The sequence below is a fragment of the Ailuropoda melanoleuca genome, chromosome 12, assembly GCF_002007445.2.
Source record: "Ailuropoda melanoleuca isolate Jingjing chromosome 12, ASM200744v2, whole genome shotgun sequence".
Taxonomy (NCBI): Eukaryota; Metazoa; Chordata; class Mammalia; order Carnivora; family Ursidae; genus Ailuropoda; species Ailuropoda melanoleuca.
This window is the reverse complement of record NC_048229.1, coordinates 43375288-43403287: the sequence shown is the minus strand read 5'-3', so window position 1 is coordinate 43403287 and position 28000 is coordinate 43375288. Positions and strand designations below refer to the sequence as shown.

The window sequence follows — 28000 nt, the reverse complement described above, 5'->3', positions numbered from 1 at the left end:
GGTGCTCATTCCTGCTGTATAAATATATACAAGACCTTCCAGTGGACCTTACAAATGTCAAAGTGTTTGCTCTTTAGACTACTTTGTCAATATTTACTCAGCATAAGCTTCATGGGCATCCAACAGGGATCTTGTCTTTCTGGAAGCAATGTAACTGGGGATGTAAATCCAGTGTGCACTTCCTGAGCAGGTGGAAGGCAGGGCTGAGCAGCCGGGGGCTTCTAGAACAGGCACAACCAGAGACTCAACGCCAGGAGAACAGTCTTGTTAACGGAATACAGGTTTTTGTTTTGTTTTGTTTTGTTTTGTTTTTGTGTGTGTTTTCATTTCTTTGCATCCAGTGACGCAGGTTGCTCCTTCCCGGACCTTGCCTAGTTGGGCTNTTTTTTGTTGTTGTTGTTTTTTTTTTTTGTTTTTGTGTGTGTTTTCATTTCTTTGCATCCAGTGACGCAGGTTGCTCCTTCCCGGACCTTGCCTAGTTGGGCTGGTCTTGTGAACCACCAGGCATGGCCGGCCTTGTGGTGAGCAGCAATTTTAAGGCAGACAAAGGGGAAAAAGGGACCACTTCCTGCCACCTTCTCAGTATGTCTGCGTCAGAAGGCCAGGGGCTGAGTGTGTTTGGTGGCCGGGGTGCTGCAGTGCCAACGCTCTGGGGGACCCACACAAAACCAAACTCTCAGAAAAGAAAAGGAAGCTTCATTGGTGGAATTTACTTCCAGGATTTTAAAGATTTGCCTCCTACCAATTTGACACCAGGAAAGAAACAAAAAACAAAAAACAAAAAAACAAAAAACAAAAAAACAGTGAAATGACTCAAATAAGATTCCTGGAAGACACAGAGACATTTCCCTTCCCTTGCTCTTCCATGCTGGTCAAGTGTCATTCTCTCTCGTTCCTAAATCCCCCTTTGAGCGCCAGGAATTCTAAGCTGAGGCAAGAGTGACACCCCAACACAGATATAACTGGAGTTCGAGCCCCAGGGACACACCTGTGTGTGGGATACGCGTGCCCCAGGGATACGCGGACAGCAAAGCGAAGGGCTAGGGTTTGAGCCACGGAATGTCCTCTACGAACCGGCCAAGGAGAGGGCCCCCGTGCAGGTCAGCTGGCGTATGAGCAGCTGGGTGGGCCTCAAGTTTGAGGCCGTGCAACTTGGAGATGATGTGTGAGAATGGCAAGCAAGCTTCCCCCCCACCCCAGCCCGGGGCCAAAACGAACAGGAAAACAGTGTGCTGACCAGGGGACGCTCCTCTGCGGGTCAAGGCGAGGAAAGTGAATGCCTTGCTTGGAAAAGGAATAGGATAAGAAAAAAGAAATAATATCTCCATCTCTCCCGACAACCTTCCTCAGCCAGCAGCACATCCTGGAATGTGGCTCTCAAACTCCAAGGGGGTTGGCAGATCTGGGGGGGGGGGCGCGGTAGAGGGACCAAGAGTCACAGCTTGCCTGCAAGTNAGGCGAGGAAAGTGAATGCCTTGCTTGGAAAAGGAATAGGATAAGAAAAAAGAAATAATATCTCCGTCTCTCCCGACAACCTTCCTCAGCCAGCAGCACATCCTGGAATGTGGCTCTCAAACTCCAAGCGGGTTGGCAGATCTGGGGGGGGGGGCGCGGTAGAGGGACCAAGAGTCACAGCTTGCCTGCAAGTGCCCCCGTGTTAGCATGAAAGTCTTGCATCCCGAGAATTTTCTTGGACCCGGGCAAACCCGGGCAGCCCTAGCCAGGGACACAAAGCATGAGCCGGTTCGAGCATCCGGGGCGGGTCTGCGTTCCTCTGGAGAGGAGCTAGAGCAGGGCGATGGGGATCTAACCAGACACAGCCCACCATCTGCAGAGACGCCCCAGGGGCCCAGATGCATTATGTTTCCATCCAAGGGCCTTCGTTCTGAACATGGAAGGGAGGAGGAAACCACATGGCTTACGTCCCTCCAGCTGAGACACAAGGAAAAGCCTGGCCCTGTGGAAAGAGAGATACACCCCAGAGTCCCTTCTCCCCTGAAGGTGGCCCTCTGAGCCACAGCCCGCAACCAGAACCTGCACTCTGGGCACTTTTCTCTTATTATGGCTCCCATGGAACTAAGTCTGCAAGAGGCAACGATCCAGAAATGGCCCAGCTTAAGTAGCGATGGGAGGACACCGGGCAGCCAGAAGAAGCCAAGGCCAATGGCAGACACAAACGGGCCCACTATGGCACGCAGACCACCAGTTAAGAGAAAAATCTAGTGGCTCTGCCCGGCTACCTCCCACCCAGGAGCACGGGGTCCCCCGGGAAAGCCTCAGCACAATGCCGGCTATGCATGGGCCGTCTGGAGCACCCCCACAGGCACCTCACTGATCTGACCAGCTCCTGACCCCCGCGGGACCCCCGATACCTCCTGATGCCCTCCAATATGCTCTGTAAATCACCCAGCCTGATCAGAACGCCACCAGTCTGATGACTGAAGAGGAAATTATTATTGAAAGAAAAGTAAGGCCAGCCTCCCTGGTGGGAACAGAATCCTGCTCTGAGGAAATTAAAAAACTTCGGTGCCAAGAGGTGCTGGGTCGTGGGGAGACCTGGCGTCACCCCACACACCACCGCCGGCCTTGTCACGGTTTCTGAGGCTCCCGGTGAGCCCTCTCGCACACGGCCGTGCCAGGGACCTTGCCATCTATTCAGACTGCCACGTCCTTTCCAGACCCGGCGGGGAGGACTACCTCCCTAGGCTGAGCCTCAGCCTTCTGCCCGTCGGTCCTTCCCTCCACGTTAAAATAAAAGCCAGTGCACGAACCGTTGGGCTCCGTCTCGCAATCATGGCACCTCCCAGAGTACCACGGCCACTCTTGCCACTAAACGTGGTGAGGGAGGGGGAGGAGAAGGAGCGCTGGCACACGGGGTTAAGAGAAGGAAAGGGGCATTCACTCCACAAAGTTGAACTGAGGACCTGCACACGCCCGGAGCAGTGCACGCCGAGCGGTATATGGCACCTCCTTTCTCTAGGCCTCAGTTTCCCCCTCCGTGTGAGACGGGGCATTGGCTCCTCCCCTGTCTCCTTCTTTAATTAATGACTTTTCTGAGTAAGGGGTAAACTGAGGTAGAAATAGCCTCGCTCCTCCAAGCATGGGTTCCTCGTGAACGCGCTCAGCCGAGGTATTTCTCAGGCCTTTCTTCTCCGGACTAAGTAGCAAAATCCCTGGTCTCCCGGACCCTGGGACAGTTAATGTCCCAGTCAGGCAAGGAGGGGAGGGGAGACTGGGTGTCTCCAGTCAGTCAGAGGGGGTTGTGGGATGTCAACTGGGGGGCAGGTAGGTTGGGTGAGAAGCTGGTCCCCATCCCCACCACGCTGGTCTTTAGGGGCCTCTCCTCCCTGAGACCCAATGGCGGACACCATCCGCTATGTTCTTATCTGAATTCTCCAAGGCAAGGACCCCATTCCACATCGTCCCAGCTTTGCACATAGTAGGTGAGCAACAGGCAGTCACCATCTCCTCTGGAAAGAGAGTAGTTGGAGATCACATCCAGCAGCAAGAGGCTTGTTACCAGCCTTTGTAACAGGATCTGCCCTTCCTCCAGTCCCCCACCCGCACTCTCCTCAGTGAGTGCCCCCCTCCAGCCCCTCCCCTCTATTCTCCAGGAAGAAGCCACCCAATCTGATCCTTATGTCCTTACTGATGCACAAGCCAGTCACGCTGCAACTCACACCCTCAGTGACTTCCCATCTGGCTTGGGAGAAAGCTCAAATTCCTCAAAGCAACCCCAGAGTCCTCCCCTGTCTTGGCCCTACTTCCTCCCCAGCCCAGCAGCTTCTAGTGTGTGCCAAGAGGCCTCTCACTGTCCACTGTGCACTGCTGTGTCCTCTGCTGGAAACCCCAGGGCGGATGCAAGGGGAGCCAGTCTGCCCTTCCTCAGGCCACCGGTGAGAGGTAATGTCTGGGGGCTTCTCTGACCCCACCTTTTGTTCCCTTAGCGTCCTCTCCCTTCTTATGACAAGGCACACCACTGGAATCACTGGCTTATAGCCAGGCATTCCAGGATGTTCGAACAGACTGTCAGCTTCATGTGGTCAGCAGCCCCTACCCCCCAGCATCGGCTACAACCTTACGTCTGGCATGCAGTAGCCACTCAACATATACCCGTGAAATAAAGGAACGAATGAATGAATGGACATCATGAATGAATCTCCTAATAGCTGCCCAGACATCTACATGGATCCAGGCTCCGGCCAGTCCCAGAGCGGAACAGATGTGCTGCGGTCTGATCCCAAGTCTTTCCGGGACCAGTTCCCTCTGTGTGTGACTACTTCGTGGGGAAGCGCCTCTGGGACGGAAGGACGGGAGGACAGCCCCCACCCCTGAGGAAGAGAGGAGGTGGTCTCCCTGCCCTGGAGCCACGCAGGCGGTGCCCACCCCCGAATGCAGCCCTCCAGGGATGCATTAGCCAGACTCTTCGCTCTTGAACAAATGAAACTGAAACTCTCCCGCAGGACCCGGTAGTGGGGGTGGGGGACTCTCATTCAAACCAAGTCAACAGCTGCAAAGACTCAAAGACACACGCGGGAGAGGAGGCCAGCAAGCGAGTAAGGGGCGGACGGGGGCCTCGTGTTTCATTTTTCCCCAAGTGGCTCAGTGGAAAAAGTTTCTCTCCAAGAGGTGAGCTCTTCCAGATCTGTGGCCACTGATTGGCTCTGTACGTCCCCACTCTTGCTCCCCGCAACGGAGGGCAAGCGCTGAAAGCAGCAACAGGCAATCCATCTCTCCAGAGCTCAAGGCCAAGGGCGTATGCGGGGGCAGGTGAATGAACTGCAGAACTTCATTCACGCAGAACCAAAGGGTACTCTGGGGTGGAAACGCATGTTCGTGTGACACCAAAGCCGTCAGAATTATAAGCTCCCTGCAAACCCACATAGCCCGGTACCCCTGCAATGTCAAAGTTGAAAACCAATGGTCGAGCCTAATACGCGCATGTCTATGAACCATTTTCCCATTCATTGCATTTGACCCCCTCTCCACGGTCCCGACAGGTGGATTCAACAATTCCTTGTCTGTGCTGGAGGAAGCTGGCGGTCTGACAAGTTAGAAGGGACACTCCCAAACCCCCTCGGCTGAGACCCTGCAGGAGTCAGTGCAGGTGTGAAGATTTGACTCCATTCCTGGGGGAACCACACAGAAGGAGTGCGGAGCTAAGGCCTTGCTCCCAGGACATGGAGCAGGCTGCCACGTCACAGCCGTCCCCAGCTTCCCATCACCAGGGATTCCATGCCTGCCCCTCCACGAGGGTCCCGAGGACTCCTGCCTCCTGAGACGTGGCCGCGGGGACAACGGACATGTCCAAGGGGACGAAGGACATGTCCAAGGAGTGAAAAGCCAGACGACCACGTAATCAGGTTGGGAGACAGCAGCTCCCTCATTAATATTTATTCTCATCATTAACTAAACTCAACCAGTAGGTAAAAAGAAATTAATACATTTGATAGAAATACAAAACAGTAAGCTGGGGCATAATGGAATTCATTTCTGGGGAAGTGGGAATTACCTTCATCGCACTGTTGTGACTCTCTCCCAAAAGGAGGAAATGAAGGAAGTTGGAGTGTCCCTGTGGGTCTGTGCTCTCCGGCCACGGGGCAGTGGCAGGCAGGTGGGCAGGAGGGAGAAGGCGCGGCAGCAACCTGCTCCCAGAGGACGCACAGTAAACTGTCCTGCCGATTTGCACATTTCCTGCACTACAAGGAAGGTTCGGAGTAAGCCCTCTGTTTTCAAATTCTGAAGACTCCCGGGGAAGGGGAAGGGGTTTTGCTTGTGAAAGCTTCCTCAAATTCCCCTCCCCAATAAGGGCGGCCCAGAGGACTGCCTCTTGTTGCCCATGGGATCCTGTCATTCATCCACTAAGTGGCCTGGGCCTGGCATGGAGAGAGGGGAGCGGACGCAGGGGGAGGACAGACCCCATCCGCAAGTCCGGAGTCCTGTGTTGAGAAGGGTGAGGAGAATGGGGAGGGGGGGGAGCAGAGACAGGAGAATACCAGGAGAAAGAGGGGGGAAGGAGAGAAGAATCCACTAGGACTGGGATTTGGGGGAGACAGAGACAGACAGAGACAGAGAAACAGAGATATAGGGAGAGACAAAGAGGTAGACAGAGACACAGAGAGACAGCCAGCCAGAGACAGAGCCAAGGAGAGAGGAAGGGACAGAGGCCACTGAGGGAGTGGGAGGCCAGCAGGGAAGGGAAGAAAACCAGTGATGGACACCTGAGGAGAGACAGGCAGAAGACACATTCCAAGGGTGAGGAGGGAGGCTGGTGAGTTCAGAGAGGGCCTGAGCCCCAGCTGGGTGCAGGGCTGGGGAGGACAGGGGGCCCGGGGGAGCTGCCCTGGGTCACTTCTAAGGCTGGAGGCTCAGGCCAGTCTCAGCCGCCCCCGAGCGCTCAGATTTTCAAAAGACATGGGTGGTTTGTTGTTTTAAGAATAATTTCACTAGCTGAGGAGGTGACCAAGAAGTTGACTGCTCAGCTGACCCTGGTGAGCAGAACACGTGGAAGGCCTGCTTCTGCCCCAGCACTGATGTGCCCCAGAGCTAGGGGGCTGCTGGCCTGGAAGTCCCAGGAGGATGAGGCCCCGGAGGCCAGGGCCTCCGCAAACCGCAGGGCTCCCTCTCAGGCCCTCCCACGCAGGACCACCTCTGAGACTCGGAACTGCCCAGGAGACAGGCCCAGGTGGCAGGCCTGAACCGGACAGCGTGTGACGAAGGCTGAGGTCTCTGGAACCCGGCCCTCCTGACCCCTTCTCAGGGCTGCCGTGCACCTGCCGTCATGGCCAAGTCTACTCTCCCTGTTCCATATATCGAATTCAAGTTCAGTTTCAAGAACCCAAACCCGCAGCCCCCTAGTGAGGCCCAGAGTCCTCTCCCTGTTTCAGGATATGTCTTAGACCCAGAAACGGGTCACCCCAGGGCATCTTGGCCACCTCGGAAGCTCTCTTCCCGCACGCCTGGGCCCATGACAAAGCAGACTCCCGGTCATGACAGGGGACAACTGGGAAGCCCCGCCGTGGGAGAGCAGTCACTTGGGAGAGGGCCTGCTGATTTTGTTGGCAGTCCTGCCCTACGTGATTTCCTGCCCCAGTGAGTGATGTCACAGACAGTGAGACCCTGGGCCTTGCCTCCTGCTCTGTCATGTGCTGTTCCTGTGACCATGAGACTGGCTTGAGGTTCCTGAGCTCCAAGTTCTTCCCCAGGCACGGTCGGGGAGAAGATGGGGAGCAGTTCCTACCACCCGCACCTCCCAGGTGTTTGTGAAGAAGCAAGGTTTCCATAAGGAGTGAGGGCATCAGGGCTTTTCCAAAAGTTAAAGGGACTCTGCAGATAGAAGGAGGGCCCCAGGGACCTGCAGGAATGACCCAGGGGCCTACACTGGGGGGCGGGGTTTGGGTCCGACCTCTGGGCTGAGTCCTGCTCTTGCAAACGCAGGCTTCCTAGCAGATGGTCTGCAGGCCCCCAGACCTGCAGACTGCCTTTCAGGACAGGGGGGTAAAGGGGGGCCAGTAGAGCCCTGCTGGGTAAGAGCCCTCCACGCAGCACAGGCTCTGCTCCCTCTCCCTCTGGCCACCTTGTGGGCTGTGGAGAAGGAAGAGAGCCAGAGAGGGAGGAGAAGAACAGAGAGAAATAAAAAGTAAGGGAAGGAGGGGGAGGAAGGAAGAGACATCAGATGAGCACGCCCCAAATTAAAATCTCTGACCGAGCACACATGCTCCCCCCAGGCCTGGGTCATCCTCAGGACTTCTGGGAAGGAAGCAGGCAGGGGCGGCCCCAAGCCTGGCTCACCCCACAGCTCCACCCACTGCCACCTGACTCAAGATTCCCAGGCTCCCGGAGCCATGGGGGCGATGGTTAGACCAGACACCCTTCCTTCAGTGCCCACAGAAGGGCCACCTCTGGCACCCAGGCCCCTCGAGTGCCAGCCACGGGCCGGGCAGCCTCCAGCCACCTGGTCCCGGCTTGGCCCAGTCCCACATCACGTCAGCCTCTGCCCTGAGCTGCCTTCTTCTTTATGGGGAAAGAGCTCAACATCCCCAGAAAACCTCACCTAAATCTCCTTCTGTTCGAAACACACCTAGAAAATCCAGGCAGACTGACCCGTTTTACACAGGAATTTCTGCTCCACAAAGGAATCCCACAAAGTGCCCGGACACTGTGCCCTCAGGGTTATTTTTACATGGATCTCTCTTCTGTGGGTGCAGCCGTGTCTGCAGCAACTTCCCTGTCTGGTGCGACTGGATGTGGAGCCCCAAGTTACCCCCAGATGTTCTGAGACCCCATAAAATGGGCTGCCAGGAGCCTGGAGGGCGAGGGGCAGGGACAGGCAGGAGGGGAAGGGACAGGCAGGGTGTCCAGGCCTGGGCCGGCAATGACAGAATACTTTTATCCTCCTTGCCTTTTGTGCCCAGAGAGGAGGAGATGACAGGAAGAAGTGAGTGATGGGAGTCCGGGGGAGTTTAGCCAAATGTGGGTACTCACACTGAGCTGTGGGTCTCTGTTAGGGTACTAACTAGACAACAGAGAGAGAAGATTGATTCCAGGGAGGGAGGATGCATGGCTTGGTACCCAGGAGGTCACATCTCCATCAGAGAACATGCAGTTTCTCCAGCCATCCACCTGGGCACCTAGAGTCACAAGGCGTCACCCAAACCATCTGCAGTGATGGAGGTCACAGGCTCTGGGGACAAGGAGACATGGCATTCACGGATGGCACAGGGGAGACCAGGGGCCTTCCAGGCATCCCCGCTGGGCACCTGGGCTTCCCAGGAACCGGGATATTCCCCCAAAGGGCCAAAGCTGGGCCAGAGGAACTAGGAAAGCATGGCTAGGCTCTGCGGAAGGACATGGTGGCTGAAGCAATAGTGGTCAGGAGTTCTCCAGAAGGCTGGCCGCGCTGGGATGACAACCTCCCCAGATTGATTGTTCTCCCCACTAGCAAGGTCAGGAATATTAATTTTGTACAAGTTAATTTGATGTAATGGGCAAGATGAACGCGTGTTCCGTTGGGTATCACTGCGCTAATAAAGCCGCGATGCTTTCATGCCAAGAAAAGCATGGCATTAGCTGATTGGTGCATAAACCCGGCGTGAGTAAGGCAACGTCACCCTTCAGCAGAGCCACAGTGGCCGGAAGCAGTTTTTTTGGCCATCACAGGCTGCTGCTGATTCTTCAGGAGGCTAGCGACAGCCAGGTCCCAGGGCCGTCTCCCTGCTGCTGGAAACCCCAGCATCTTCCAAAGCCTGGGCACCCAGACGAAGGCCTGTCCCTGCAGAGGCGGCAGAGGACCTTGCCGAAGCCACACGTGCAGATACCGCTGCAGGGTAAGAAAGACACTTCAAAGGCTTCTCTCTACGGATTCTTGTTGCAATGAGAGCCTCATTCAGCCATCTCAGCAACCCTTCGGAACAACCTCCCTCCCTCCCCGAGCCCTTCCCCTGCGGGAGAGGCGGGTCAGATAACAAGAGGCCAGGGAGTTGGAAGGCTCCCTTGGATCAGCAATGGAAGCGAGATCCCTCAGTTCTAAGATCACACTCCCCCCATTGCTTCTGGGGGATATGCTCCGCCACAGTCTGGGCACCCACCCTGCTGCAAGGGAAACACACAGATCAAAGACACAGTCAGGTTCAAAGCAATTGCCACAGACAATAAAACGTAAATAAATACTCGGTTGGGGGACCCTCGGAGTCCCCTCTGTGCTCGGCTTCAAGCACGCTTCAACCAAAGAAAAGTCCTCTCACCTTGGTGGAATTTCAGACACCAGCAAATAGGGCTTAGGTGAATTATCAGGGGCAAGGGACATGCGCAGACATTTCACATGGCACACATGAGCAACGGTCAATTTTGCTAACGGCTAAGAAGAATCATGGCTCACACACCTTCAGCTCTGGAGCATGGGGTCTCCTGGAGGTCGGACAGAGTGATCCTCACAGGATAGCTTGTGGTTCCCAATGAGGCAGCTACCAACCCCAGGAGAACTCTTGCCTATATGCTCACTTGACGATCTCAAAACCTGGGGGAACCACCATTGAGAACAGGGCAATACGTTAAGGAAATTTTGGGTAATCCTTACAATGGGCCTCTTCAAAGTGGACTATACATGTACAACTCAAATTCTTGCTGGGCTTTACTGGCTGGTTTTCATGGCACCAAAAGAACTATATATCCAGGGAAAAGGTAAATGGATGGCTTCCATGAAAGAGGAATGAAGACTTACACGGAAGAAGAAACAACTGGTTCATGCAACTGATTTATCTATCCATCCATCCATCCATCCATCTATCCATCCATCCATCTATCCATCGATCCACCCATCATCCATCCATCTATCCATCTATCTATCCATGCATCTATCCATCGATCCACCCATCATCCATCCATCCTCCCATCCATCCATCCATCCATCCACCCATCCATCATCCATCTATCCATCTATCCATTCATCTATCCATCGATCCACCCATCATCCATCCATCCTCCCATCCATCCACTCATCCATCTATCCAAAAACTCATCCTTTCATCCAACATGTATATGATATAAATACATATTCTAGAAGCTTTAGTTTAGGAATAAGAAGGTGTCAAATAAGTCAGAATCATAGGTTTTACTCTTATGGGGTCAAGACGACCTTGGTTACGTAGATCACAGGGCACTAGAGGGTCATACACCCTCACAAACTTCTTTCATATTCAAATCTCAGCATAACCAAGCTCCATCTTACCTTCCAAGTTTATCTTCCACTGCCCACCTGTCCTCAGACACACAAGCCACCCTTCCCTGATAACATTCCTTTGCCCTTCCTTGGTCTACGAGTTTCTTTCACTGTGTGTAACATGCTCCATCTTTTCATATCCTCCTCCCAGCCCTTCAAGACCCTGCTCATTCCACCTCCCCCGGGAAGCCCCTTTTCACCTGTCCCTCTGAAAGTGACCTCTTTAACCTCAGTGATGACTCCATGAGTGCAAAAGTCCTCTCTAAACTCTAACTTCTAGAGAAATGTAAGGAATGATTCTTAGCTAATCACTTGCACCAAGTCTCTTCTGGCGTTTACCCCACGTAGCTTTTACAATGGCTAACCATGGGCATGAACCGCTCTCCGTGTGCATTACAGAGGCGAGGACCCAGCGTTCCTTATCTAGGCACCCTTCACACAGCCTGGGGGGTCAACACTCTTACAGACTCCTGGTCCAATTCACAGCCTTAGGTGGGAGCTGCTTAGCCTAAGAACTGCCACAGACCAAGTGGCAGAAGTTCCCACCAGCTCCCTTCCCACTCTCGAATGCAGGGCACAGCAGCTCCGAGAGCCTTCTGACCTCTCCCACATCTCTTCATGTCCCCTCATTCCCATGTCACAGAACAGACCCACTACGCAGAGTCAAGGCCACAGTATTTCTCAGGAGTTCCCGACACAGGTGCTTATCATATGATGGCAGAGAAAACCGGGAGGTGGATGCTCCCAGGGACCAGAGAGAAGCCCGGCCCTTCCCTCCCTGCACGGGTACCAGCATGGTAGCCACCTGGGTCAGGAGGCCTTCCTGAGGGATGCCTGTAGCACTGCCAGTGAACAACCCATTACTCACCTAGCACTCAGCCAGCACTCACCTAGCACTCAGCCAGCACTCAGCCAGTATTCAGCCAGCACTCACCTAGCATTCAGCCAGCACTCAGCCAGCACTCACCTACCATTCAGACAGCACCCATCCAGCACTCAGCCAGCACTCACACAGCACTCAGACAACACTCACACAGCATTCAGATAGCACTCAGCCAGCACTTACCCAGCACTCACCCCACATTAAGATAGTACTCAGCCAGTGTTTACCCAGCACTCAGCCAGCACTTAACACTATTAGCCTAGCACTCAGACAGATTCACACAGTGCTCAGACAGTACTTACTTAGCACTCAGATAGCATCCAGTCAGAACTCAGAAAACACACACCCAGCACTCAGGCAGTTCTCACCCAACATTCAGACGGCACTCGGACAGCACTCAGCACTGGGACAGAACTCACTCTGCCTATACCTAGCACTCAGCCAGCACTCACCTAGCACCCAGTACTTAGCTAGCATTCACCCAGCACTCAGACAGTACTCACCAGGCATACACCTAGCACTCAGCCAGCACTCAGACAACACCCACTAGCACACACTGAGCACACACTAAGTTTTACTAATACACATGTGATCACCATTTATATGGACAGGTGACATCCAGGATGGGGACGTGATCATCCTAGACAGTTTGAAGAAATAAAGTTTCAAATGATATATATTTATATTTTTAAAAAAATTTTTTTAAAGATTTTATTTATTTATTTGACAGAGATAGAGACAGCCAACGAGAGAGGGAACACAAGCAGGGGGAGTGGGAGAGGAAGAAGCAGGCTCCCAGCAGAGGAGCCTGATGTGGGGCTCGATCCCATAACACCGGGATCACGCCCTGAGCCGAAGGCAGACGCTTAACCACTGTGCCACCCAGGCGCCCCTATATTTATATTTTATTGACTGACATATATAAATACCCATTGATTTCAACTTCACTTACATTTATTAAGATAGGTTAAGATAGGGTTCCCTAAACCAATATATAAATAGTGCCTATTGGCTTGTCGGCATCACATTACATGTTTCCCTTCAAATATCCTGTCTCACAAATTTATGCTGACATTTGTGTAGTCTGACTTAGGTGTTTCTTGCGCTAGATTCAAGAACCCTCAACACCTCACCAACCTTCAAAGAAAGAGACAGACCAACAGAGAGAGAAGAGAAAAAAAAAAACAACGTAAAACAACCCTCTCACCAACTGGCTAGTGTTATCACATAATCAATTTATGGAGGCTAATTCAGCAGCATACACCAAATTTGAAAATAAGTATATTCTTTGACCCAGCTAGGAATCTATACTACAGAAATACTCACACATGTGCCCCCCCAATAAAAACCCTTTATGTTGAAAAATGTTCTCAGCCATATTCCATATAATACCAAAAAAGGGGGACATCTCTACCATGAAACAATATGCAGCAGTTCATAAGAATAGAGAAATGCCAGCAAAGTTGCGGAGCAGCAGGGACGCTCATTCACAGGCTCAACCGTAGAAACCGGTACAACCGCTCTGAAAACCTGCAGTCCCTACTTGGGCTACAGGTGCACCTGCTCTACGACACAGCAATTCCCCGCAAAGATGCCTCCCCAGCAGAAATGCATGCAGAGCCCATCCGGAGACCTGGACCACAATAGCCTTTGGCGCATCATTCAAAATAGCAAAGAAACTCAAAGCAACCTAAATGTCCGTCAACAGCAAATGGACGACTGTATCGCGACAGAATGGCATACAGCGGCGAAGAGGAACCAACGATTATCCAAAACAACCGGAAGGATCTCACAAGCAGAACATGCATGGAAAGACGCCATACACAAAAGATTCTATACTCCCTGGATCCCGTTATATAAATTTCAAACTCAGGCAAAACTGATCTGTGGTGTCCCACTGGGAGGGAGTGACTGGATGCGGGCACCAGGGACTCCTGGGGTCATGGAAATGTCCTGTTTCAGACCTGGGCCCTGGTGACATGGATGTGTCCACTTAGGGAAAACTCTTCAACCTGTAACTTACATTTGTCTGCTGCCTTTTTGCATGTTACATTGAATTAAAAGATTACTTTAAAAAGAATGAGGTTAATTCTATAAATTCTGATGTGGGAAGATCTCTAAGACGCACTGTCAAATGGGGAACTGTTTTCTGTGTGAGCTGGGAGTGTGACAGGTTGTGTGGTGGGCACGGAGAGAAAGGATCCACTCCTGAATGGCAACAGTGTTCTCCGGGTGCAGGAGGGGACACCGTTGCTGGGGAGGGAGATGGTAGGAGGAGGGGGAGAAAGGAGGTCTCTTCTGCATGGTTTGGAATTTTCACAAGCACACACTCATGAATGTATTGCGAAATTTTAACACATACAGAAGGCCACTTACTTTTAGTATCTAAAAGCACCTCTTATGTGTCACGCTCTGTGCAGGGCAAAGGCCCCTCTCAGAGCGCTGACTGGGGAAGGCAGGCATAGGACAGCCGGTTCCTGGGGGGGGGGGGGGGGATGAAAAGCTTCAGGGGTCAGGGGCCAGCTCCATGGGATGTCCACAAGCCCATTGGCATTTCCAGATGCCCCGCCTTTGCTTCCCTCTGCCCATCCGCATTCTCGGTAAAGATGTCCCCCAGTCACAGTGGACTGCAGAAACACAGACAGGGATAAACTGTGTGCTGACACTGCTGACCTTGGTGGAAGGAGGAAGAGAGAACCACTTTTCCACCTGCCGCAAAGGCTGCTGGGCTACCTGGCATCTCACCTGAGGGATACCCAAAGCACGCATGGGCCATGGCGCCTGCAACCACATGTGGGGCCCTGTGCTCACTTGTGGAACCTGTGGGTCTCAGGCCTGCCCTTTCCCTTCCAGTTCGGCCCCTTCCCTTCACTCCTCTCCGACCGTGACCTGAGTTCACCTCACCGATTCTCCTGAGCCCCTGAGGTGGCCATGGCGGGGACAGAGGTCTGCAGGGTAACCTCTCTGGGCATCCCCTCCCCTGTTGTCAGAGCTGAATGAGACAGCTGCCTGGTGCTGGGAGGGCACACAGTGTGGCCTATTACTCCTTCCTGGGGCAACAGAAAGTTCTAGGGCCTGGGGTTTTGAGTCTAAAACAGGTGTTCGGGAAACCCCAGGCTTTGGGGGGGATTAGGAAGGGCCCTCAGAACAAATCAGAGCACCTGTCCCTTGGCTTCCCTAGCCATTCCCTAATGCATTCTGATGACCCCAGAAATTCTGCTCCTAAAACCCAGTCATGAGTACGCCACCCCTCTGCAGAGAGACCTGCAATCAGGTCAGAGGCATTTCCCAAGAGAGGCTCAGGGGGCACCATTCCTGGCACGGGGTCCTGGGAGCCAAGTGGAGCTCCCTGTGGCTGGGTCACTGCCCTTCCTCCGGTGGCACTCAGGGACCTTTATGATCTCAGCACGCCCTGGCTTCCCTGGGAAGTTCCCTTTGGGCCTTTGCTCCAGCGACCAGGAACATTTCACCTCCGGAAACCGAGCCGATGCCCATCTCCCTGCCTGGCTGTCCCCTCCACTCCAGGCCCACCCTCCCCACCTATGTGTGCCCCAAAGCCTTCAGGGATTCTGCCGCCCCCACGGGGGGGGGAGGGGATGCTGGGCTTGGGCAGGCAGAGATAAACTGTTCTAACAGCCCCCCCACCCGCCCCCCGCCTTGGGCACACTCTGGGGGCCTGATGAAACTCTTTAAATTGCTTTCAAATGAAAAGAAGGTGGACTTCATGCTCGCCCTTTCTGTTTGTTTTCTTTTGTTTCCTTGAGACACTTCAGAGCCAAGCAGCATTTCCATAAAGAACTAAAAAGCCAGAAGCAATGGCCAACACACAGGACCTTCCCTTCCCCCCTGCAGCTGTGCCTCACAGGCCGGCACCACCCATGGAGGAAACTTCCTGAGCAAGACCTTCCCCGAGCCATAGAACATAGAACACGCCAGGGGGAGGGTAAGCCCACGTCCCAGGCCCACTGAATAGACGGGGAGACTGAGGCTGGGAGACAGAGGTTAGGGGACGAAGGCAGCCCTCCCAACTCGCAAAACACAGAACTAGGGCTGGCAGCCAGAACCCAGGCTCTTCCCTTCTTTCTCCCCCTGCATCTCCCCTGAGTGCACACTGACGCATGCTGCTTACGCGTGAAGACACGGGGCGAAGGTGCCCTCAATCTTGGAAAGTGTAGCACACATCCTTGGCCAAACACAGTGACATCGCCTACCTTCAATGTCACCAAATATGCACAGTAGCTAAAGGAGCACATGGCACATGGTGGGGGTACCCAGAGCCCTCTGTGGGTCCCAACTAGGGGACCCAGGTCTCCTTGGTCAAGAGGGAAAGCAGTTTTTGCATCAGAAAATACAAACAGGAGGGCTGTTTTCTGGGGCCAGCACAATCTGGAAGCCCCTGAATGTCACCTGCGACAAGCCTACGGAGTATGGCGCAAATGTGCTGTGTGAGCTCTGGAAAGAGGAGGGGGCAGACGCCCTGCTGCACGTGTGGACGGAAAGCTTCCACGTCAACCTTCCGTGAGGGGGGCCCAAACGCAGCTCCTGCCACGCAGCCCACCGGTGAGCCCGACAATGGAAAACTACTTTGCGGATCTGTCACCCAATCCCGGAGCCAAGGCTCAGGGTGGCCCTTTATCCCGGCTGCCTCTCCAAGGGGATGGTCTGAGCAGTCTGGAGCCACCACCACGAACATGGAATGTCACACAAGCAAAGACACTTGTCAAATGCCTTTCCCTTACAAGCACCCTCATCATGACCTGTGTTAATGAAGTTAATTGAATTTAAGATCAATAATGGTTAATTATTGCAATTTGACATTCAGAGATAAATGGCTTTAAGACAGAGCAGTATGTGTGTGTGTGCGCACGCGCGCGTATGAGAGTGCGTGAGCGAGAGAGTGTGCGTGTGTGTGTGCATGTATGAGAGAGTGTGTGTGCGTGTGTGTGTGTGTGTGTGTGTGAATGCTCTCCAAAGAAGGTGAGCGCATTACAAGCCTAAGAGGGATCCCACGAGCCTTCCATTGATTCTGGTACAATCTGATCGACTTCATCCCCTGATGAATGTGGGCTTTTCAGAGCTACAAGTAAATGTTCTACAAGGACTACTCTAACCCTTGTCACTGGCCAAATCTATATGTGCCGTACACCAGAAATCTATTGAGATAGATTAAAGACCTGCTGTAGAAACAACAGCAGCTTCAATAAAGGTGAGGGTTTATTATATTGACTATTAATGTAACTTAACTGTATGCAGTTATGAATGCTTATGGATCAGGGTAGTTTAATTTGGGGCAGTTAGATATGATTATAATTGAATACCAATTTTTTTTTTTTAACCATTACCAAAGATGAACTGAATTCAACATGAGGGTGGGGGGGTAAGAAGTTCAGTTTGGAAAGCAGATGACAAGGAACTTGCCCGAGGACGGCCGGCCTCCGGGGGGGACAGGGTTGCAGGGCTGCGGCGGGGACGGGCCCAGGTCTCTGTCATACTGACCCCTGCTCCACTTGGGCCTCGCCCCAGTTCCCTCAGCCCTGCAGGGCCTGACACCCCGGCGGTCTGCAGCTGCGCCCGGGACTCGGGTCAGGACTGACGAGCGGCTCCTCTGACTTCCTCCAGGTCCGTGAAAAGTTGACTTTTCAGAGGGGTTTCTCAGTAGAAAGACCCATCCCCAAATGTGCGGGTAACGGTACTCCTCCCCGCTCGCAGAACCGGTTAAATGACCACTTACAAGATTTATAATGACAAAGTAAATGTTGCCGGGGAAGAAAGTCCTTACTGATTGCGGAGCACTGACAATAAAATACTGCTGAGGAGTTCTGTCAAAATGTAAGATTATGCAAAAACACCGTTGAGAACACTGCTAATCATCTGCTTGTGTCAATTACTTGAAGGGTCTCTGACAGCATATTTACATTAAACACATTTCAGGAGCAAAATCCTTAATGCTATATCAGAATATTTTTCATTACCATTAGCGAATGTTTAAAAATCTTTCTTTCCCGCCCCCCCCCCCGGCTACAATAGGAGCGGTGGTGAGAAGGCTGGGGGGGAATGCATGGCGGGGAATTTCAACTCACCCAGCTGGAAAAGAGGCGGGCGGGGGTGGAAGTCAGATGCGAGGGATCCCAAGCCCTTTTTCCACCAGGGGCAGATGGCAGAGCCCTCTTTCGTCCCCGAAAGCCTCTATGCCAAGTGAAAAGCAGCACCGGCTTTCCCCCAGGCTGGGGTGACCAGCTTCACACACCCAATGTCACCTTATTTAACAAGAGGCAGGTGTACAAAGGCAATTGTTGGAATTAGAACCAAGGTAAGCCTGGGACTGGCGCCATCCCAACGCCTCGTCCTGGTCATGCCATCTTGTCCACAATTAGGGTGGCAGGGAAGTAACCACACGAATGGCACGGGGTCTGGAGAGGTGCGGCCGAGCAAGCCTCATCCCGAGGGAAGGTACGGTCACGGAGCAGAGACAGCAGAGTGGGGGACACCGCAGGGTCCGCCGCGGGGGCTCTCCCGGAGGGGACAGCCAGCTGGCTCAGAAGGACCCCGGGGTACTTGGAAAAGCCTATCTGAATGCTCCCAGGAAACCATACCCAAGACAGCCCTGGGCTTTACCTGATGGACCACCATAGTGGCAGCCGCTGGTGGTGGTGGTGGTGGGGGGGGTTGTTGTTTTTGAGTAGCTTGTGGAAATTTTCCTTAAGCTGCCTCCTCTTCTCCTCGCACCCACCCCATGAGATAGATCTGGCTGTTGCCCCAATTCCCAGATTAGGAGACTGTGTCCCACCTCGATGCATAGCTCACCGAGTACAGAACCAGGATTAGAACTCAGGTCTCCCGGGGTGCTTTCTCACTCCACACGGGGGACATCTTAGTTACAGGGACAGTGAGATCCCAGCCCTGTAAGCATCCGATAACATTCCCTGCTCTCATAAAGTCAGACAAGGGGTCTATGAAATAACATCTGAAAAGCCATGAGACCAACTTAATTTCAAAAAGTGCGTCTGTACCGTTACCGCTCACAGGGCCACTCCAGGCTCCGGGAAGCACTTCTCAACGCTGCCCCAGAGGAAGGACCCCACAGTTGCCAGGCTACTGCCCACAGCCCCCAAGGGCCTGGAGGCCTGCACTGACCCCTCTGTGCTCTGGAAAGTCCTGGCCTACAGCAGCTATGCTGGGGTCACCGAGACACAAGACTCTACGTCCCATGCACCGCGCTTGATGAGAAAGGCACAGGGCACGCAGAAAACAGAAAGGACGCACAGTTACTCAGTCATTCCAGGGGATACAATATTTGTGGTGACTTCAGAAACTGGTGTTAAGTTATAGTTAAAACAAAATGAATTCCTTTTAAGAGATTCTATGCTCTGAATGTTTTATTGAGTAAAAGCAGCCTTCTTCCCATTCCCAGACATACACATTTCCCTAACTGATCTTTGTAAATGTGTGTTTGCTTTTACCTTAAAATATGACATATGCCTATCACTTTTCTCATCAAAGTGGGCAAGATAAAATAATGCAAAGAGCTACACACCCATTCTCAAATTATACCTCCAGACCCTAGGTGAGCTCTGTATTGAGGAGGCCACAGGCCAAAACACAGCATCCAGAAGCCAAGGTTCTAGTCCAATGAGGCCCAAATTGGGGTGGATTGTGAATGCCCCATTGCCTGTTTGATGGAAATAAGATGTCATGGATGAGTAATGAGACTTGGGCTCATTTGCATTTCTTTATATAGATTACACATACATCGACATGTAAATATACACACACACAAACGCAAAAACATAAACACACGTGCACACATCCATCTATACACACACAAATGGACATTTGCATGAATCTGATTGCCCTACAGAGTTATCCTTTAAATACATATGAACGAGTGACTCCACACAAACTTATACCGAATGAATACATGAGGCAAGAAAAAGTTGTCCCCACAGGCGGGGTCTGCTATTTAGACATCTGATTCCCGGCACCCAGGAATCCGTGTCGGGTGCCACCCCTGCAGCTCTTTGGCAAGAGTGCGCAAACCTCCGGGCCATCAGGTCGCAAAGCCCAAAACCTGTACACTGAGCCTTCTCCACGGTGCCCAGTAAAATGCCAGGGTCGCACCCCTCTCTCAAGAAGACTGCACAGGATTGGCTCGACAGGGGCACCCTGTGTGCACAGGGCAGCCAGCTGCCTCACACCACAGTCTAGGAGTTCTGTTCATGTTAGTTTCCTAAGGTCCTAAAACCCCATGGTCCCCAAGTGAAGGTGGGGCTGGCGAAGGGAGAGACTAGAGCCCTCTGCCACGAGGGTGATAGGATTAGCAGAAGCAAACTGGATTTTGGAAGGATGGGTCTCGTGAGGACACAGGTGGGGCACCCTTGACCACAGGTAACATTCCGTGAGTCCTCGCCAAGGGCCATGTGCTCACCCAGGCCCCTCCACACACTCCCCCACGGGGTCCCCACAAGAATCTCATGAAATACATGCTCTGATCCTTCGCCTTTCACAGATGGCGACTCTTAACTTGCTCCAGAGGCCAGAACTGTCACGCAGGGCCAGGCTTTGGACCCAGCCGCTGTGCCCAGAACGGACTCTCCACCTTTCCGGTCGAGCTGAGCCCCTACAAGCGTCTTCGCTGTTTACAGAAAGAAGCCCCCTCTCCCCAAACTGTCAGACTGGGACCGTAACCAAAAAAATTAATCTCAAGTTTTTAAAATATCAAAACCTTAAAACGTATAATTAAATTAATCATCATAAATTACTTTTTAGCACTGGGAGTTGGATTTATAATATCATTTTCAAACCTCTCTGTGAGATTTAAATATTTTATAGCATATGTGAGTTAGAGGGAAATGTGTCTAAGGGCTTAAATATCGCTATAGAGCAGCAGACTTTGACAAAAACTGTAGCACAACTGTTTCTAAGGTAGTTTGTAAAAATTATTTATTTCCATACCAGTTAATTATGATGGGAGTCTTTGTTGAATGCACAAGCATTAAAAAAGTGCTGATATTTTATGCATCTTTAACTGGAGCGCGATTCCCCGCAGCGCACTGGTAACTCCTTGACATTTAGCATTCACTCACAGCAACTGTAATAAGGGGTTTGATTGCTTCCTTTGCAGATGCAGTAATTTAATAACTGTGATCAGTTGCATAAATTTACTATACAACCATCTTAAGTTAGCCACATTAAAATTAAGCAAAATTGTAATCTGTTGACAGATTATTGCTACTGAACAATTCTACTAAAAGCATTTCAGATTAGCAAGTGCCACGAGCATTTGTGTTTTATAAGCTTGTAAAAAATACAGCAGCTTCCTCCTTCCCCACCCCAACCTCCAGTCGCCCCCTACCCACAGACACACACACGGAAAATCGGAATAGTAGACAGTTTGGTGAAATTCTGTGCTTTCTGCCAAATCAGCGGAACGGCAGGTTTTGTGGTTTGAGATGTCTGGTGTGGTGATTTGTGCTCCCTGGAAGTGGGGTGGGAGGGGTGCGTGTGTCAATTTCGTTCTCCTCTCCTGCGGCAACTTTTTATCCACTGACTTGGAAAGAAACCTCCTAGCATCGCAGCTCTGATAAATAAAATGATTGTGTTCCCCAGAGCAAAGGAAAAGTGCTAATTTCATCCCTTAGTTGCATAAAGGTAAAGGATACCTGGCTCCCTCCGAATGAGGTCCTTGCAGCAGGCATTCTAAATGAAGAAAACACACAGGACTTCCCGCTCACTTGCTACAGAACCCCTCACCGAGCCTGTAGGTGAAAAGGGAAGAGGGCTAAAGTTCCATGGGCAGGTATCAGCCGCAGCCCTGCGATAAAGAAAGGAAAACAGCGCCCTTGCCCGCTCTGTTTAGAAGCAAAGTGGGACCCGAATCTCCTGCTTTGTGCCCCGTGCGTTGACTTTTCAGAGCAATGTTTAGCCAAGCAGGCAAGTCAGGAATAACTGTTTCTGATCCTTCCCAGCAAATATCTTTAACCATCTGTTTACACTTGCCAAATATGCTTCCAAGTTTCCAATTTTATCAGTATATAAAAAGAATATCTGTTTTTAAAAAAAATCGTAAATATCTTGTGATGCATCTTTACATAATTCAAGAGAAATTAAAAAAAAAAAAAACCTCACTTGAAAGCCAGCATGAGCACAGATTTGTTTAAACTTTCATTTACATAGAGGTTTGGGGTGGGTGGGAGCCACTAAAGGAGGCTGAGGCTTTTTTGTAAGGCAGGGTCAAATGTCAAAGGTGCCTGACTGCCTGTCAAGGGAGTGGCATGTGCCCTCCCCAAGCAAATGACCAGAAACACAGAGGACGCTTTCTGGGGCTGCCCCGCATATGCAGCCTGTCACTTCCGATGGAGTTACTGGGTGCCTCCCAGACAGGTGACATGTGGGGCTGGGCTGCCAGCTTCCTGTGGAGGAGAGACCACTGCTGAGCTTGACAAATTGGATGGGACTTTGCTACCAAATTTCCTGCCAAGAGGCCTAACAGTCAAATGTCTATCTTCTTCTCATCACCAAGGAGTGATACCACAACTCTGACATAGTGTCTCCGCTACTTAAAGATAGAGTTAATGCAAAATGATCGAGAAACGTGAGCTCTATGGGAAACTTTTAAGAGCCAAGCAAAAGGGACTTCCAGCACCGGCTCCTTTATCCTGAGAGGGTCCACGTGAGTGTGTGCACACACGTGCATGTGTATGCAGGCACGCGTGTGCAGAACCCTAACTCTCATTAGGCAGCGGACGACTCGGGTGTCTCCGCTGTCCCCAGTACCTGTGATTCTTTGTAACAAATTGGAGATAGCCTGGGCTAGGTTTGTTTGCTTCTAATTATAACTAATTATGCTTCTAAATTGTTTTTTAGGGTTACCACGTGCAAAAGAATGGAGGTAGGAAAGAAAGAAAATGCATCGGGATTATTAAAAGAAAGAGAAACATACTAATTAGCTAACTAGTATACTCATTTCAATGTTTAATAATATTTTTTAACATTCCAGCATACGCTGCAGAATGAAAAATTACCCACAGCACCACCTGTGCGTCCCCTGGGACACGAGGATTTAGAGTTCTCTCCTGCAGTCTTGGAGCCCTCGTTGCTAAATATTTCTCTATTTCTTTGTATTCCACCCCGTTACACCCCCACAAATTAAAAACAAAAAAGATAGTAAATTGTGTTTCCCACCAAAGCCTTTTAAATAACATCTCCACAAAGCCCAACTTAATTACATAACTCAAGTGCTTGAGAAAAAAAAATAGCATTTATTCCCATAATTTTGGAAGCTGTCTCCACCCGTTTCTATATGTGCAAACCGCACCGACTGTGTGAACAGCCCCTGTCTGCCCAGCTCCCCCAGCCTGGCTAGGAACGGTGCTGTTGTTGCCCTCCATTTTTCCATCTGCTTGGGCCTCCCCTGGCCCTAGGTTCTGGGAAGATTCTGGGCTTCAGGTGGGCCATGATGGGGCCAACTGCACGTAGCCGAGAACACAGGAGACGGAGGGATGCCAGAGGGCATAGAGGAACACGGGGTTGGGGGCCTGAGGCCGGCCCACCCTCGCATCGCACCTGTACGAAGACCCCACAATTAAAAGCGGGTAATGGCCAAAGCCAAGGGTGCCCCGCCAAGCCCTTGGGCTTGCTTCCTTCAAACTCCACTTCTGACTGCGGGTCAGTCCTCCACAAACAAAGCCTTAACAGAAATGTTACGGAGGAAATAATAGCCATTTCCAATGATAATACACAATTTTAGCACGGACGCTTGGCTGATTTAGGTGTTCGGCCAACGTGTCAAGCAGCCTGCCTTCCTTAGGCGGGCCTTTAATGGGTAACTGGCAAGTTCTGGCAGCCTTATTTCTGTTTTAGATTTGGTTTGTCATTGGGTATCCATTACCTGCCATTCATCTTTGATCTCTTTGGACAGGCCTGATCAAAAGATGTCATTTGACCTACTCCACTTGGCAGAAACTTGTATGACTCTCATAAAGGGGCCACCCCAGCTATAAATAAAATGACATTATTATTTTTCTGTCCTATCATGTAGAAGAGACAATTATGATAATGCAATGTCTGTCATCGGGAGCCCAGCAAATTGCTAGCTCTCACGCAACTGTTTAGCTTTCTTATTTGTTTTTTGTCTGTTTTCCTCCATTTCAAGTTGAAAATAAAGCAGAATTGAAATCCCTAATGCTCTGCCTCCCACTCCGACAGTCTCGGGGCTCCTTCCCATGGTACTGACATGCAGGTGTGGCTGGCAGCTTGTGTTTGTCAATGGTGGGTGGTGGTTATGGCTGTGTTGGCAACGCAAGGCAATGGGGAGATCAGGTTTGTCCTTCATTTAGTGTTTTGAAAACAAGCTAATCTCTGAAATTAGAACCGAGAGATATTACTGAAAATAGATAAAAATCATGGCAAGGGTTTATTGTGTCCTTAATCAGGTCCTACGTGGGAAAGATGCTTTGGAACGTCCACCTGCCACGTTAAAAAGAGACGGCCCGGGAGTCATTGCCAGGGACCCCCACAGCTTAGGGGACACACCGGCCCAACTATTTGCTACCTTCTTCAGTGTGGATCAACAATACAGGCTCCATCCCTATGAGGCTGGCTCTCAAGCCCTCCTGGAAATGGGGTCTGGGTGATCCAGGGTCAGCTTCCTTGCTGGGTGGTTCTGCATGGGCACACAGAGGGAACGTAAGGATAGAACTCACTCAGAAGTTGTCCTCTGCTGGCCAAATGCCCGTGTGGACCACAGGTGGCCATTCTCCAGCAGCCACGTGCCAGGCACCTGCCCCGCTCAGTAGTCTCCATCCAACCCATGCTCTTGCTTGGGAGCAGGGGGCAAGGGGACACGCCCCCAAAGCCCTCTGCTGAAATTCTGGCTGTGGCTTCTCAGAATCCTGTTGTCCTAGGGCTAGAGAGGTGGCAGGAGAGTGACAGATAGGCACCAAGCCCAACACCTCATTCGAGAAAGGGGCAAATGAGGCCCAAAGAAGAGGAAGGGCCACCCAGAGGCACCCCAGGGCACTAATGGCAGAGCTGAGACCAGATTCCAGACTTCCTAAATCTGCGGTCGGGGCCCACCCAGCCTGCCAGGCTGCCTGCCACTGTCTCCAGGCCAGCCTGAAGCTCTCCCTTCTGTTGAGCGAATGACTGTTACTCCTCGGGGCCTGAAGGTCTTCCCCGCTGGCTCTGCCACTCAGGCTGGCCGGAGTTTTGCTCGGCACAAAGATACACGTGGTGGTGTGGCTGGCCATTCCCAGCAGACAGCATGTCACTGGACGTAACTGTACAGGGCCCTGGGTTCAGGACCTGGGCATCCCCAGGTCTCCGGGTGCTACCATTCACCCACCCAGGGCAAAACCCCAGAGAGGATGAAGCAAGTGGGTGGGTAAAGAACAGAGGGATGAAAGGGACAGAGAGAGCAGACTCTGAACTCCTTGCCCACAAGGAGGAATGTGGCCTCTAGCCCGGCTGACGTTGGTTGACCTTTACCTTCTGCCACAAATGTGGACAGAGTATTTTCCAAGTACAGGAGCCCAAGGTGGGTCAATGTCATCCCCTGACGCAGCAGGGACACCTGATCAGAGACTGTCTCACTTTGATACGTGACACTCATTTAGAGGAAGAACACTTCTGAGTCACTTCACGGCTTTGGGAACCATCAAATCGACAAGAATGAATATTTTGGATTAGCAGATGAGTCAAGAAAGTTTTGGAAACAGTCCCCAAACTGGGAAGTCTAGACAAGAAATGATAAGAGCAGGGAAACATGGCACTCCCTCAGTGATTCCAATGTAGCTTGTCTTGCAAAGCACTAGACAATGTGCCACCAAGAGAAAAGATGGTTCTAAGGGCTATTGTTGGCATATTATTCCCTTAAGATTCAGCATGGACACCCCACTTCTGGGAAACTATTAATAGTTTTCTCTCACCCCTGGGATGAGTAAGGCATCCCTCCTCCACATCCTCATCCTGTTTAGTGTCCATTTCGGTCACGGTACTCACATCAGGATTACAAGTTTCTGTCTATCGTGTCCCCCACGCTGACCTCCTTGAGGACCACCCATCCCCGTGTCCCGTGCACCTGCCAGGGCCGGCCGGAGCAGGTGCTCAATACACATCTGCTCAAACTGTTCCAGTCACTCCCAAAACACACGCTCCAGTAACCTGGTGTCCTCAGAGGGATCCGTGAGTACAGGAAAATGCACACTAGTACGCTTTCCTTCGTTTAGCCTGAGCAACATCTCCCTTCCCCATCCCCGGAACCCCAGTCCCATTCATCATGCTGTCACATGACAGTTCGCTAAGCCACTATTAAGTGCCCCAAACTTCTCGAGTCTTCCCCCACGATAATGAGCCTCTCTTTCCTATGAGCTACTTCTTACACACCAATGCATCAAGAACCGAAAACTAAGATTTGGAAGAACCAAGGCAGAAAGTGTGGGGACAGACCAGAGGAAGATAAGCAGATGTGAGCTCCAAAGGAACGGGGGCCGCTTCGCACACATTTCCTCTTTCGTCCCAGACACTGGCATCCAGGGTGGGTCTGCAAATATTTCCTGCACAGTGCACGATGGGTCTGTGGCCCAGTGCTCAGGGCCGCAAGGAGCATGAACATGGGGAAAAAGGTTTGGGTAAGGTGGTGGCTGTTGGAGGGGCATATGGCAAGCTGCTAAAGGATCCTGGAATCTTACGAGCCCAGGGTCATCCTCCACTCTGTCCTGAGAAGCTGGGCCACTTGGGCCAACTACAAAAGCTTCAAAGTCTTCATCCATAAAACGAGAATGAAAGTGTCGTCTTCTGAGAATGGTTAGCAGAATTATGCGTATAAAGCATTTAGCACAGAGCCCAGCACACGGCAAACATTCAACAAAGAACAGTTATTTCTGGCGGTAGAAATTATGCTTTTCCATCAGCAGGGAAGATCCTGCCGTGACAAGAAAGGGCAGGACCTGCACGGTGCAAGGGTCGGCCCCTCCACTGGGCCAGCCTTTGCCGTGGGGGCAGTCATTAAAGTCCAGGAAACTCTTGCAATCAGCTCAGCCTCTCGAGTCCCGAAGAGGTGGGACAGGATGGAAGCTAAAACACCATTCTCCATCTAACCTTCTCTCTGCATCTCAGGCCAAGAACTCCCCTGGCAGCAAGCCTGGTTGACTCCTGGCTGGGCACTGCCCTGTTCTGGCTACTCTTACAAAAAGCAAGTAAACTTGGAACAGGTAGGGATGGGAGATCAGGGGGCAGGGTGGGGTAGTGAGGGTGAGGCACTGATGCAGCCAACATTCTGGCTGGGGATCTATTTATCAGCTCACTCTCCTCGCCCCCTTCCCTTCACCTCTCAGCTCCCGGACAGATGCAGAGCATCAGTGTCTGGGGGAGGTGAGAAAGAGTGAAAAAAAAAAGCAGATGGAACAGGTGCTCCAGAGCCCTTCTGCTTTCTGGGAAGTGCCTTCCCCACCCAGGGATCTTCTTCAAGGCAAGAGGCAAGGGGGTAACGGACCATGGCCTTTGGCTGCATGGGGTTTTTCCTTCTGGAGGAGAGTCCTGGTCTTACAGAGGCCCCAGTGCAGAGAACGAAACAGAAGAAACAAGGCGTGAGCCTGTCTCATGTGAAAGACACTCGCTTCTCGGCACCCTTCACGCGCGGGTTCACAGCGGCGGTCTGGTCCCTGCGAGCATGCACACTGAAGACTCCACTGTAAGGTCCGCAAAGCCGCGTCACTGCCTTGGCTGGTGGGATGGATGGCACTGAGCGTGGCCATCATCTCTCCATTCTGGACCCTCTGCCTCATTGCCTGCAAGCCTCAATTTCCTCAACTGCAAAAGGGGTTGGTGATGCCAACTCTTCCCTGAGTTGCCAGGACAGGGGAAATGGACCAAAAAAAAAAAAGTGCTTTGTACACTGCTCTGGGCTCTGCACACCATGACTTTTAGAGAGACCAAACTTCCCTCCCATGGCTGGAAACTGTGAGTCGCCAGACTCTGGCCTAGGTCAGAGAGACAAGCACAGAAGAAAGATCTAGAGAGGAATTGTCCATGTGACCATTTAAGTTTAAAATAACGAACATTACATCAATGTAAATTTCATCTCCATGGCACTCATCACATTTGGAATGTGCAATGGCCACGCGTGGTGGCCGGCTACCATACTGGACACCTCAGAGCAGAACATTTCCATCATGGCAGACAGTTCCACTGTGCTGGTTGGAGGGGTTCCCCCCTCCCCGGAAGGCCTCTCTCAGTCCTCTGGCTCTCTTAAGTGTCCTCTTCTTTCCTAGCCTCGAGAAAAGACCCCTTCCTAGAGGAATAGCTCTTAACCCTTTGGGGGCTAGAAACATCCCTGAGAAGCTAACAGGAATCAACATTCCCTGAGATCCAGAATGTCTCACAGTCTAGGACAGATCCACCAG

The 28000-nt window shown here is 51.8% G+C and overlaps 1 protein-coding gene across 1 annotated transcript in view; it reads right to left on the bottom strand.

Annotated features, from left to right (window-relative positions):
• TSHZ3 (teashirt zinc finger homeobox 3) overlaps positions 1-28000 on the bottom strand; it is a 68892-nt gene that overhangs the window by 5902 nt on the left and 34990 nt on the right.